Source organism: Parasteatoda tepidariorum, chromosome X1 (assembly GCF_043381705.1).
Source record: "Parasteatoda tepidariorum isolate YZ-2023 chromosome X1, CAS_Ptep_4.0, whole genome shotgun sequence".
NCBI lineage: Eukaryota > Metazoa > Arthropoda > Arachnida > Araneae > Theridiidae > Parasteatoda > Parasteatoda tepidariorum.
In genome coordinates this window covers 38,857,624-38,870,654 of record NC_092214.1, presented here as the reverse complement: position 1 = coordinate 38,870,654, position 13,031 = coordinate 38,857,624, and the positions used below count along the sequence as shown (strand labels likewise).

The following is a 13,031-nucleotide window of genomic DNA, read 5'->3' as shown; positions in this document are numbered from 1 at the left end:
TGTGTAGATCAATTAGAAATCCATTTTGTTTGTTGACTTAAGTTCTTGATGTGATTGTTATTTTGAACAATAAGATACATTTATGTCTAATTTGCGAATGTAAAAAATTTATGCAAAATTATAAAATATATTTTGGTTTAAAATTTAGTTTGAAAGTATGTTTGTTAGTATGTCGAAATAAAAAAGTTATATAATTTATGGTGCTTTCTTAGATGAATTTAGATAAGGGAATTTTGGTTAAAAGTGTCTGGAAGAGTTAAAAGAGCATTATTTCAATTATCCAATCGAATCGAGTTTTCCGCATTTGTCACAAATAAAAACAACGTAATGTTAGCGATTGAAAGTGATCTGTGTTGAACCTCCAAAACTACTCCATGCATCAGAGAAATAACGGAAAAAAAGTCAATCGCACGTTCCCAATTCACAATGAATTACAAATAACTACCATGCTTGTAATACTAAATACTTTCCTATAATGATTGTAATATTTTTAATTGATTTTTATAAAAGAATTTGCTAGTGAACATAAAAAAACAATCACTACAGCATTGAAAAATACAACTTGTATTATATTATACAATTTCGAATGCAAGTTCAGGTACAAGTTCGTAATAACTTGTATTTTATGAAATACTTGATATTTTAAGCTTAGCAATCAACCAACAAATGCATTCTCATTTTACTCTTTGAAACATCAAAGACTAGGTTATTTAACTAAATACTTTTGGGAATTTATATTATATTTACTTGATATTTATTTAAATTAAGAAAATTCATATAATAGCTTTTATTCATAATTATTTTACTATTAGTATATTAAAAAAACTCAGACATAAATTTTTTATTTAAAAAAAGCAAGTTGTGGAAATTTTAAAAAACCTTTTCTATCAAATTCAGGGCATCTAAAATGTAAAAATTTTTGAATCAAATTACGATACGAAATGATCAAACCCTGAGTGCAAAATCGTTAAATCAATTTTACTGTAAAATGATTTTTCACAGAAAAATTTTTTGCCGTAATTTTTACTGTTATATTTATTTAGTTACTGTGATTCAATGATTTTACAGTAAATATTGCTGTGAAAATACCTGTAATTTTTTGTTCCATGAAATATAACTGTAAAAATAGCACCCAAAGTGTAGGTACCAAGAAAGCACTGGCCCAGAGTGCCCAGACACCCAGAGAGCCGGTTCTTTTTACTGTTATTTGATCCAGAATTCCCTCACAATTCTCAAGAACAGATATTTTTATATAAGCTGTATCAATCTACTTGCTTTGAAGACCTAGATAATTAAGTAACACATAAATTCCAATTTTATTACGTTTGATATGCTTCATATAATTTATTTGTTCAGTTTCAAATATAATTAAATACACATAAAAAGGAAATTTTAAACTTTATTAACATATAGACGTTGTAGGATTTGCATCAACTTTTTGAAGCATGTTCTACAAAAAATGAGAAAAATATAATTTTCTCAAAAATAATCAAAACCATTGAAAAGTTTTGCAAATATTTTTCATCTAAATTATAAATAATATTTCGTGTTTAAGTTATAGGAACACGTTTTAGCACTATCAAAGAAATTCCACAGAACACATCGAATTTTTCATATTTTTCGTGCTATGTGAGAGATTTTAACTCAATTGTTTACTACAATATTTTGTACTTGAATTTGTATTTCTTTTTCATTTATACAATCTGTGTTGATTTTATTACTCTGTAATATATAAAAAAGAACAATAATGAATAAGCACGTCTGGAACTTCTTTCGCATCTATGTATTGCGATCGCGTAGCAGCTGTTATTGCCTTCGTTTCACTTCGCTAGCTTGGCATGTTCCATTTTGGCAATAACTCATCACACCGAAACCAAAAAACACCTACTCCAAAATCCCTTCCTTGAAATATTACCAGCCTTTTCCACAAATAGACACAAAATGGTGAAGTTAGTCGTACTCTGGACCCAGAAAATGAGTATTTTGGACACCTACCCTAATATCAAAAATCCGTTCGTAAAAAATGAGTTGAATGAAAACCATGGTTATAAACGCGGCTAGTCATTTCTAAGGAAAGGTTTGAACTAAAGCTTTCTCCCTGGGTGAAAATGAACGGTCGCTGCGGTAAAAGAACCGGTAACTCGTGTAAGGTGGTAAAAAGGAAAAACCATCCGCAAAGTTCTTCCCATTTGTCAAGTGTAACTAGACGCAATATTCAGTCGAGCGTTTTCACAGAGATATTTCGTAATCACTAAAGCGTAAGAGAATTTCGCCAGAAATGTGGTTACAGTTAAGAAGAGGTCCAGTAAGTCATGCTAAAAGTAATCAGAATTTTTCAAGTTTAAATAGAAAAGGAAGTAATCCGTGCTCTTTATGTTTCTATAATTTGTAATTGCTCAATGACAAAATTAAATGACCTTACAATAACAATATATAATAACATGTTTGTTTGTTTGTTTGTTCCTATAGGGGAGAGTGGGGTCAATTGTAATATTTTTTACTTAACTATTTCTAACTAGCAAAAAATCCAAAATATTATTAGATTAATTGACAGACGAGTAAAGTAGACTATCCTCTACGAGAAGAAAAATAAATACCTTAATTTAAATGTTATTATATTAGTTATTAGCAATTTTTGACAGTCGTGCACTTGTTACAATTGTCTCCACTTACGGGGTCAATTGTAACAGTTCATAAATTCAACTGAGACATAATTAATTATACATATTATCATAGTTGTGATATATTTTTTTATTGATCAAAATAGTAGTGATATTTTAGGAGTAAGAATAATAATGAGCAGAGACCTAAATGGTTAAACTTTTAACTTTAAGGGGTTAAAAATTTTAATTTATGCTGCGAAAGGTGACAAATAAAATAATGCACACGCAACATATTATAAATGATATAGGAAACTATTGGTGCCTCTTAAAGAGTTAAGTAATGGTTTGTAAACATAAGATTATTTATTTTCAGCTGTAACAATCGTCCCTTTACTTATTGTTACAATCGTTCCCAAGACGTCATTTCAGCTTCATTTGTTAAAAACAAAGCTAGTTAATTAACAAAACTAATCTTTTTCTTTCTAAAATGTTAATTTAGGTGTCCACTTACATATTAGGTTAGTAATTTTTATCTGTTTAAACAAAATTACTTTGTTACAATATAATATTCTAATACCAAAAAAAGTACTTACGTAGCGTGAAAATATCTTTTGTGGTGCAACTCCTTCAAAAGTACATAAAAATGGTAGCCAGCAGGGGTGTACATGTAGATTTATTAAATACACCTTATCCGCCACCTAGGAACCAAATCTAGAACCCGAAACTCGAAATTTTTTCTCTGTTATAATCGTACCCTGTTACAATGGACCCCACTCTCCACTACATTTTTTTAAAACTAAAATCATAAAAATAAATTCGAAAAAGAAGTCGAATCAAATAATAATAGTTTAAATGATAATCCGAAATTAATTTGTACTTAAATTTCTCTACAAATCCTGATGCTGCAGATGTTGACACTTGATACCAAAACCTCTTTAATTAGTTAACTCATTTACTGTATTTCACTAAGAAAATTTTATTCTACACAGGCTTTCTAAAACACATATATTTTAAATAAATCTCCCAGGAGTTGTTTGTATGTGAGTGGTAGTTTAATATATAATGGGTCGCGTTTCCGGACTCTATTTTGTTATTTTAATTTTATTAGAGTAATGAATAAGATGAAAATTATCTGCCTTCTATTTAAACGCAATTTATTTATGATATATATATATATATATATATATATATATATATATATATATATATGTCAACTGTGGAAAAATATCAATTTATTAAACTGATTTTAATTATAATAATCTTTTAATTATCGGCGTATTGACATTTGAGAAACGCATGTTAAACTGTTTCCAGAACTTCCCTGTATGCAATCTGTTAAATACAACAGAATTGTCAATGGTAACGGGTCAAAAGCTACATAATTGATTAAACGTTGGTTTAAACAATAAATTCCTGGAAATACTGGCTCTTATTGATTTCGATAGTCTTCAACAATTTTGATAAGGGTAATCAGTTATTCTGCATAATTAGCTAAAATATTTGTCACTAACACATGTGTATGTACTCTGTATTTGTTCCCATCGGAATCTGTACGCGGAGTAACTAAACTAATACTAATATTGAAGTAAATTAATGTACCTATGCTTTATTGTTAGATTGATTTTGAGGGAATAAACAATTTTATTGAATATTCTAATGCTGATAAAAAATTAAATTTTCGAAAATCAATTCAAATTTAATATTTAGATTAAACTTTTTAGACATATAATTAAAATTTTAAAACTACTCATTATAGTAAATTTATTTCGTACAAGCTTAGGCAGAAATTTATTTTTATTTGTTCCTTACAAAAGTTCAACTATTTTTCTGCAAAACAAAAATGCATAACTTATTATTTGTTGAAAAAAGGGGTAGAACTGCAAACATTTAAACTATTTAAAAATCATTTTTATCAAAATTGTGTTAATCAAGTGAATAGCAGTAAAAAAAAATAGAAATAGCTTTTATCCATAAAATATCAATACCATAAAATAATAACCATAACTCTTAACATATTTAAAATCCTTTTCTAAAATGGTGAGGCCAGAAAAGGTTTGATATTAATATTCAAACAAAAAGAATGAATAGAAAGGATGTCAAACTCTGACGTATCACTCCGGATAATGACCGAATTGAAAATTTTGAAACATGCTGGCTTTTGAAGCAAGCCAGCAATCGAAACATTCGATTGCTGGCTGAAACTTGCAAGAGTTTCGTGTCGTCCTTATTTTTCTCTACCTCTCAAATTCCTTCGACAATTAAATTTTTTTAATTTTATTATCTCCTTCTTCCTCATAATTTTCATAAATTTTTCTCCTAAACATGCGCTCTTGGCCTTAATATGTTTATTTCATTACTTCTTTTTCGATCGGAATTCAAAAAATATTTGTTGTACGTGAAGATTAAGGAGAACAATATATATTTTTTTTCAAATAGTTTTCGGAATTTTAAAATACAGAATTCAATAAATTCAAAGCATCTTTAATTCCTCACTTTCAGATTACTCAGTTACCTAAGACTTTCATCGCCATTTTCAAAAGACATTATAGAATTAATCACCATTATTAAAAAAATCATTTTCATTTATAATTAACAATAAAAATATTAGTTATCCTTATCATCTATTTACTTCGAATTGGGCCTTATGAGAACTGGAGCTGTAGGGGAAGGCATGCAATTTTTCATGCTCTCGTAAAGTATTTTTGTTACTTGAAAGATTCTATTGATCAAATTCAATTTTGATCGAAGTGTTTGTAAATTATCACCACATCTCCGGTTGTGTAGACTGGAAAATTAGAGATATTTTCCAAGGCATATACAAATTCTACAGAAGACACAAAGATGACCTTTATACTCTATAAAAAAGGGTTTGAGCGAAAATGTGTCAAAATAGCTCCGAAGGAAATAATTGTCGAATTTAAAGCCACGTGTATTCAAAAAGGATGTAGCATGTACTCATTTTTGAGCAAATTGTATTGTCTCAAAAGTGAGTGGAGGGAGAAATCTATGATAGTATCTTGCTCGTTGCCTGCAAGATTCTAACAAACCTCCGAGATCGTAGTAAGATGCGCCAACCACTATAGTTATACAACTCAGTGCCGAGAGAGTTATTATAGTAGCTGCCTCAAAGACAAATTATGACATACATTCCATTAGCTTAAATGTCTTCAAGATGTAACGAAATAAGCCAAAAAAGATCAAAATTATCATTCTTCAGACTAATCGACTAGGGCCAAATATCCCAAACTGCAACCCTTGGTACCACTGGAAATAGAAATTAGTACGTTATCATGCGTCATTGCGTTGGGCACTATATAAAGCTTCTTAACTCTCCATGGACTGGAGTGTACAATTATGGTGGTTAAAGCATCCTTCTATAAACACGGAGGTCTTTAGTTTTGCTGGTAGACAACGAATATCTCTCTCACATTTCTACCTACACATGCATTTTGCTAAAAAATGAGTATATTTTGTATTAATTTTTTAATATGCAGGGATTTAAAATTCGACTATTATTTGTTTCGGAGTTATTTTGACACATTTTAGCTCAATTTCGAAAAACCCTCTCATACAGTGCAGTGCACTAGGCAATCAAATTTTGTTAATTTCTTCTGTTCTAAAAACCTTTTTGATACTTATCATTTTTATAAAGAACTTAACTTTTATGTTTTTGGACAAAGTTTCTTAAAAAAAGTAGCAGTTTATGCACACAAAAGAAAAAAATAGAAAAAATAATAGACTTAAAAAAATATAAGGATCTATTTGTTTTCAAAATTATACAATCATTCTTAAAATTGAGGGAAGAAAAGATGATGATATTTCCTTGATTACAATAATTATTAAAAGGGTATTTCGAAACACAACTTTAAAACTAATAATATTTAAATTAGATTTACCTAAAAGTATTTCAAATTATATTAATAAATTCTTTTGAAGCTATATGCATTCAAAACACTGAAAAAATAATAAATTCTAATATACATGGAACAATTTGTTTTCGAAACAATGGACTCTTTTCGGAAATAAATGGAGAAAGGAAGATGGTACTTTATTGATTACAGTAATTCTAAAATAGAAATTTCAAAACACTGCTTAAAAACTGATAGCAAACAAATTTTTTTTACCCAAAAGTATATGAAATTATGTTAATAAATGCTCGGGAGTCCACTTGCGTGACTTAATATTTTCTGATAAAAACATAAAGCTTATGAATTTTCATGGTCTAATGAAAGACCTATAGTTCAATTTTCGAACACACATTCTTTATTATCTTCAAAATTTGCCCCAACCGCTACTTAATATGAGTTTCGAGAATTTAAAGCGTTAAAATTAAATTAACTTAACATTTTTAGATCCTGTTTTGCTGATCATAATTGGATATGCTCAAGCATTATATAATAATTTAAAAATAAATATTTTAAAGCATAAATGCCTCAAAGTTTTCGCTTTAATAAATATAATAATTGTTAAACACATATTAATAAAACTTATATATAGTACATAAAATGAGGCTATGCAGACAGATCTTGTACATTTACCAAATAAGTAGGAGGTATTTTGTAAATAAAATGATTTAGAAAATAAATTGAAATTCGTCATTTCTGATGGTTAGCTTTAGTATTTTTGCATGTCTTATACATATTATAAAAGTCAGTAACAATATTAGTTTAAAATTTAGGCATGAGAGGACTAATGAGTCAATTAAAAGCAAAAAAACGTAAGGTAAGGTACCGGAGAAATGTTATCCATGTTTATTTGATATTGGAACTTTCGTTTCATTACTGAAAATACCCTTAATAGAATGGAAAACAAGGGTTCCTTAAAACAGAAAACTCCAGTTTTAAAAACATTACATTCCTGAAATAACAGAAAAAAATTTCGTCAACTCTGCTTCCAATACATTCTCCAATTTTTGAGGGAATTCCAAAATATGGAGTGTTAGAGAAGTAAAACCATTAGAGAAAATTTTAGAGAAACAAAACCAATGATATTTACAATTTTATTTTTATTATAATAAAAAATTACTCAAGGAGAAGTTCATAAGCCAAATGTAAATTTTAAATTATACATGCACATATAAATAAAATTTTATTTATTCAACTATAAAAAATTGTCCAGATTCTAATCGAGACTGACTTCATTAATTAAGAATTAAAGTAGACGACTTTCCCAGGGATATACTGCAATTGTGATGGGTGCTTAGATTTCTGAAGGTTAGATCATTACTTTGTCATGATGATAAAGCATAAATAATTTACAAAATAAATTCCAATTTCCTCTAGAAGATAATTTTCAGTTTCAAAGCAATGTTTTTTCAGTAATTTTTCTTCTTTTATCGATACCGGAAGCCTTGACCATCAAGAAGAAAAGTACAACATTTAGTTGTAGATTTAGATATTTATTTTTTTCATGTTTTTTTTTTAGTTTCGTCGTTTTTTTTTTATCATTTTTTGCCTATTTACTAAAGGATTTAATAGTCTAGGCCTTTTTTATTTTTTTATTTTCGCTAATTTCACATATAAGCTGCTTGGACTTAACAGATCATAGACAAACACATAAAAGGGTCATACAAATGTTGCAAATAACATTAACAAAACAAAAGGTGATTGAAGAAAGTATTTGAAAAAAATTATTAAAGGTTTCATCATTACTATTTTATGGCTCTAAACTATCTATTTAGGCTTTTTCTCTTTTTTAATGACATTGCAAATTATTTTTCAATTTCTAAGCACTCATCAGTGGTCTTTTCTTGATATTCCATATTAAAAAATAAATTACAAATTTAAACAAAGACTAAATAGTGTTGATTAAACCAATACAAATTCAACTTTTGTCAATAGTGGGAGCTTAGACGACCAGGAAGCATAATTACAACATTTAGTTGTGGAATTAGAGATAATTTTCGTTAACATTTTTTTCAGTTTTATTATTTTAAATTAAGTCACGTCGACTGGTTTTAACAATTAATAGACTAAACTACTTTAAATTGTTGGTTTTTGCTTCTGCTACATGTCAGCTGCTAGAAATTAACAGATTATAAAAGGACATGAAGGAAAGTCAAACAACTGTTGCAAATAACATTAAATAAACAAGCAGTAATTTAAAAAAAATAATGGGTCGAAATATATATTTTGCACTTTCAGAGATTCATATTCTAAATTCAAAAGTCCTTACCAAAACCCAACATATTTTTTTTCATGTACAGAAAAGTAATAGAGATTAAAAATGAACACGATGATTATACAGACAAAATAATTTTCAATAACCGCCTATTTAGTATTGCTTTCAGGTATTCACTTTACAAATTATTGGATTTCATTATCAATAACATCACATTAGGCACACATAACTTATCGCTTTCTTGAAACCCGAACAGTTTTTCACCAAGAATCCTTTTTTATTTAAAAAAGGAAAAAATATTATTTTGAACTTTCGAAAAATATGTCATATCATTGTACAGCGTCACACACTGTAAAAAAAATCCCGAAACGTTTTTGAATATATGAGGCAGCTACGGTGCATGTAATTTTCAAAAACGTTTCTGAATGTTTCAAAAACCTCTGAAACTGAATCGACCTCAATGAGATTCAGTTTCGTACTTTTGAAAATAAAACGAAAGCTTCTCTATTGATCGGAAATATACTATTAAATAAAGTTCTCTAAGATTCTTGGAAACATTTCTTATGAGTCAAATTTAGTTTCTCAACTTTTCTACAGTGCACCTTCCTTACGTAATTATAAAAAATTAATGTAATATTAAAGAACATAACATTATATCTCATTCCTTATTTACAGAGTAGCATAATATTAGAAAGAATAAACAGAACAAAATATATCGGTATTACTAATCTAAAATTTTAATCTGAAAAAATGAAAACAACTCAAAATTATCAAACAATATACGATTAATCGAATAATCAAAATAATCAAATAAGTCTAATAAAATAATCGTGTATCTTTAAGAAATCATTAAAATAAGCAGAAATACTTGTTTAGGTTAATACGAATTACACTAATCTAACTAAACTAAACTTATTAATGCGATCGTATAAGTATTAATATGAATTAATGACTCGATAAGTATCATTAATTTTCACCAATGCAAGGCTATATGCTCCAAATATTTTAGTCATGTCCTTAAGGACAATATTTTTAACTATAATTTTTTATTATTTATCCCTTTATCAGCTGCAATCCCTTATGAAGTAATGAGCCACATTTTTCACTGGGAAGTTTTTTCATTAAACCTATTAAGTATTGTTTACAGACGCGCACTTTGCAAGTTATCAGGCTACTCTAACAATAACAGCACAACAGGTAGACACATTTCAATGCTTTCATGGAACCCGAGTTTTTTTTAACCTAGAATTTTTTTAAAAGAAAAAACGCTGTTTTGAATATTTTAAAAATGTGACATATCATTGTTCAGTCGCAAGCCTTACTTATGTAATAACACAAGAGTATAATGGGTGAAAAAAGAAAAAAAATCTGTCGCGTTTTACCCCATCTCACCAACATAGTAACATAATAGTAGAAAGAGTGTCAAAGAAAAATTTATCAGTATTGCTTACGGTAGTAATTTTAATCTTAAAAGATAAAAATAACTCAAAATAATTGAAGTTCGACAAAATAGTCGCGTATCGTTAAAAAATCATCAAAACGAGCAGAAAAAGTTGTTTTAAGCTAATACTAATTACACTGATCCAACTAAACAAAACTCCTTCATGCTAATGTGATCGTCTAAGTATTAATATGAATTAATTACACGATAAGTATAATTAATTTTCAACAATACAAGGTTATCTATTCCAAATATTTTAGTCATGTCCTTAAGACAATACTTTCTGATGATCTATCCCCTTATCAGCTACAATCACTTCCAATGAGTGTAAAAGAAACCAAATCATCATCATCATAATTTACTCTTTAAACACAGGTTGGAAGTTGAAGTGATTAATCAAATGGAACTGACTAACGATCCCAGCAGTTACTTGTGAAACATAGGTAAGCAAAGAATGCATGCAAAATGCACTTGGGGTTTGAGAGTAACACAGTCACCATTAATCAACAATGTACATCGTAAATTAAGTGTGGCAACAAATAACAGAACGTACTTTATTAACTACATAAGCTGAAAAAGTAGTTTAATAATTGATCAAGATAATTCTCCTAAATATGAGTAAGAAATACAATACTATTTACGAGTATATTCTAAAGGAAAGAGTTGTCAGATTTGTTTTATTTCGAAACATAATTGAAATAAACAATGAGAAGCCAATTGCTGACTAAGAAATTTATGCTCAATACGTGAGGCATGAATCCCAAGAATACATGAAAACCATTATGATTTGTGATGCTTAATTATTTGTGATATTTTTCTTTTTTTATTGCCTGTGCAAGGTTTTGAACTACTTAAAATCTTTAAAGAATTAAATCCTTAAAGAATTTAAGTAAATAAACTTTAAATAACAAATTATAGCTCATTGCTGTACTTTGAGATATGCTGTTATCTGCAAGTAAAAAGGAAAATAAATATGATAATATATAGGCTGTTGGAAGATATATAAGGAGCTATGATTATGCTTCATTTTTCAATAAAGACTCGCGATGCCCCTTTTGGCTTCGAATTATAACAATCACAAGTTGGATGCGTGCTTGTTTTTTCTTGAAAGATATTCCATAAACTAAAAAAGAAGTTCTTCAAGCATATTTAGTAATAAGGCAGGGACAGATTTTATAATTAAACTAGCATGCAAAATATGTCACTGAGCTACATATCTCTAAAAAATAGCGAAAACCATCCTTAATCAATTGCTAGACTAATCATTGATTGTATATGGGGAAGTAGTGATAGATTTAAAATACTTGAAGGGCTTAAAAATCTCATTAAACATCATTGTTGAAAGCACTAACAGTAATAATATGGTAACGGATTAGAGTATTTAATAAGGAAATTGAATCAAACTCATATTTTAAAAAAAATAGAAGATTGTTGTGAATATTAATACATTTTGCTCTTAAATTATAGAATATCTCATCTCTCCCCATTCAGAAATAATTTCACACGTTTTGGAAAATATATTGATTGGCTAATTGGTTGATGTGCAAATAGACAGTTTACTAGATTGTGCCATAGGTGGTCCACACAGCATTAGCTATTGCAGCTAGGCATTTATAAAATTGATTGAATTTTTAATCCCTGTATCATGCAAACATTAATGAACCAATGAGGTTTTTCTTTGTTCTGCATTCCCTTTTTGCAAATATTCGCTTGCAGATACTCATAAAATCTATATGGCACTAAGATTCCTGGCCACTGTAAAACAACAACTTAGTTTCTAGTATACCTTCATTTGCTTGGAACTATGGAAGTCAAATCATGTTTTTGGAAAATTCTCTGCTCTCACTCTTTCTGGCATTGTTTTCTTGTACTGGTTGCTGTTCAAATTTGCCTTAACGGAATTAAATGGACCTAGGAAATCGTATAAAGAACAGTCTCAAAATAATTTGCTCCTTAAAATTGCAAAATCCGAAAATTTACTTACCATTGATTTAATTAATATGTTCGTGAGTGTAGTTTGACATACATTTACTTTCTCGACATTCAGAACACGAAAGTTGGCATTGAGCATCTATGTATATTTATAAAGAATTCAGAATTGTCCAGAATTCAAATACTTTCCATCATTTTTAAAACCAGATTTTCAGCATCAGTGATACTTTTGCATCTGAGAAGTTTTGCTTTCTTAAGAGAAATTTTTGCTAACATTTTTGCTAAGCATTTATTAAAATACCTTTGCCTTAGTGAAACATAGTTGAAACCTTCTTATGCAAGATAGATAGCCGGAAGCAAACTCAGTATGAAAGATATTCAAATAAGCGAAATGTCTTACTCAGAAAAATCCATATCTCTTCGAAAGTTTTATCGGATAAGTCAATACAATTTCGATGCATATAAGACTTTTCTCGATAAAGACACGAGCTTTGATAATTCCTTATCGAGAAAGGTGTTGAGTCAAATATATTAAATTCATTCTTATATTAAATCTCAAGTATTTGTGAACATAAAACCTTAAATTTAAAAAGAAATCTATGCAAATTCACAAAGTTAGTTATAATTTGCGAAAGGGAATTTATGCACAAAACGTCAGATGTTAGTCATATCTCTACCTTAGTTGTTTGGTAATCCATTTTTTTCTTATTATTATTTTTATTTGTTTTTCGCTCTGAACTTACTTGAAGAAGATGGCTTAACGTAATTATAAAAGAAAGAATGTTGCTAGTTTGATGTTATTTAATTATGATTTCTGTAGTTCGTGGAAAAGTAATATCTCATTAAGTTAATATGATTGCTTTTGCCCTTCAAGGCCTTATAGAAACAAGTGATTAGAAGTATGAGAACAAACGTAAGTATATGTATATATATAT

General features: G+C 28.5%; 1 long non-coding RNA gene across 1 annotated transcript in view; it reads right to left on the bottom strand.

Annotated features, from left to right (window-relative positions):
- The window catches only part of LOC139427140 (uncharacterized), a 165,808-nt gene that overhangs the window by 8,537 nt on the left and 144,240 nt on the right, over positions 1–13,031 (bottom strand). The gene's annotated exons all lie outside the window — the stretch shown is intronic.